The 1,836-nt window shown below is 47.3% G+C and overlaps 1 protein-coding gene and 1 long non-coding RNA gene across 3 annotated transcripts in view; one reads left to right on the top strand and one right to left on the bottom strand.

Moving 5' to 3' along the window:
• The window catches only part of IL1RAPL1 (interleukin 1 receptor accessory protein like 1), a 1,649,761-nt gene extending 1,648,679 nt beyond the window's left edge, over positions 1-1,082 (bottom strand). For both annotated transcript variants that reach the window (XM_019524638.1, XM_019524639.1), the window contains exon 1: positions 868-1,082. The gene's annotated coding sequence lies outside the window, so the exon portion shown is untranslated. The remainder of the gene's footprint in view (positions 1-867) is intronic.
• Positions 1,083-1,148: 66 nt separating this feature from the next.
• Positions 1,149-1,836, top strand: part of LOC109302797 — a 6,237-nt gene continuing 5,549 nt past the window's right edge. Inside the window, exon 1 of the long non-coding RNA XR_002098938.1 lies at positions 1,149-1,210. This is a non-coding gene — a long non-coding RNA (uncharacterized LOC109302797). The remainder of the gene's footprint in view (positions 1,211-1,836) is intronic.

Here is a 1,836-nt window from a genome sequence, read left to right as displayed (position 1 = left end):
CTCCCCCCCCCCCATAATTAAACAGATGAATTGATTTATAATGAACAGCTCCCCAAGTAGCTGCATCTGTGTATGAAATGCTGAAGATCTAATCAGTTTGCCAATCTTCAACTCTCCTGCACGTGGTCTGAGGTTGGAGCAGGTAAGTTATTGGGTGGGAAAAAGCAATATTTTGGAAAAGCAGATGGGCAATCCATTTTTAGGCTGGTGACATTTCAGATCCCCCCCCCCATGCGTTTAAAGTCTAGGATTTTCCCCACCTTCTTCCAGTTTGTCTTGCTCTTGTGGCATTTGCAAGGATAGTTATCATCTCAGCTCGCCAGTGGCATTTAACCCCTTCCCACCCCCAGCCCTGTAAACAGGATTATTAAGGATTACCACCTTAAAGTTTAACAACTTGACCAAAGGGGGTTTCTCTCCCTCCACTGCAGCTATGAAATGCAGCACAAGGCTGCCCAGAGTTGAAAACATGTGTCCTAAGGGATGGATGGGAGCCGATTTCACCTTTAAATAGATTCCATTACTAAGTGCTCCTTTGACTGCCATATATATCCTCTTCGGCCAAAAAAAAATTGCATCCAGAAAAAAAAAGACTGCTTGCCCAGAATGCATACACGGTGCTCTCCCAGAACAAAAAGGTTATTAAAAAAAAAAAACAGAAAGCAAGCAAGAAAACCAGGCTTTGATTTATCACAGAAGGCACTCTCAAAAATACCTACTGCAGTTCTTTCACTCAACTGCCAATAATGGCTAGAGCCCTTCACATCAGTGTAATGCAGCAATCCTGAAAGTACCCAGTGCAATTACAAAGCCGCCAAGTTTAGCAATGCCACGGATGGGCTTGTGCCGAGAGAAAAATGACCTTACCCACAACGGTCTCGCCAAATGCTGCCGAGGTTGGTATCAGTCAGTAAGGTAATTGCTGGGCATCACAATGCGTATGCCGGGGAGCCACGTTTTTTACTCCTCTGGGGTCTGCTAGCAATTCACGGCGCGGACGCGCTGCCCGTTCACAAGTGGCAAGTTCACCATCCGCGCAGGTAATTCCATAGAGCCCTGCCGCCCCGCCAGGCGGCCAGCCCGCGCCGGGAGCCCCGCGAGCGGCGAGGGGAGAAGCCCCGAGTCTGAGCGGGAGGCGCGATGGCAGACCTCGGCGCACACGTGAAAGCTCCAGATCCAGGCGGCGGCCGCAAGACAGCAAGAAGCCGAGGTGTATTTCACAAGTATCCTACAATAGCGGATCCGATGGGGTTTTCCTGGTACTGTACTGCTATGTGGAAAGCACACAGCGCTGCTGTTTGAAAGGATGTCTCCTGGGTCCTAGCACTCCCACAGGCACAGGGATGGAAAAAAAAAAAATCTCCAAATACAGAAAGGGGGGGGAGCAGTTGCCTGCTTGCCCTGAATGATGCTAATCTCCAGTGGAAATGACAAGTGAGCAACAAATAACGGGAGGTCTTGATTAATAACCACAATCCACCCAAAATATCCTAAGGAAGAGAGAGAGCAAGAGAGAGAGAGAGAGAGAAACTGCAATGCATAAATGATTCCAGTGTTTCTACGAGATCGGCTCATTTGATTGAATGCATTCTCTGGTTTGCTGCAAGTCATAAAGAAGATACTGTTACTGCCACCCAATGGATACTTTAGTACTAGCCAATCCATGGCTTACTTGTTCAAATAGAATACATTCACACATCTTCCCATGCCGCCTTTTATGTTGCAACTGCTTCAGGGTAGGGATTGAAATTTTGTCCTGTGTTTCTATAGAACCTAGCAGTAGGGGGTTTCTGTCAGAACCAAAACCAGGAATCTCAAATTTATCCACAAAATGTA

The sequence above is a fragment of the Gavialis gangeticus genome, unplaced genomic scaffold, assembly GCF_001723915.1.
Source record: "Gavialis gangeticus isolate Ggan-Ray unplaced genomic scaffold, GavGan_comp1, whole genome shotgun sequence".
NCBI classification, from domain to species: domain Eukaryota; kingdom Metazoa; phylum Chordata; order Crocodylia; family Gavialidae; genus Gavialis; species Gavialis gangeticus.
The sequence above is the reverse complement of the archived record's forward strand: the minus strand, read 5'-3'. Positions and strand labels throughout refer to the sequence as shown.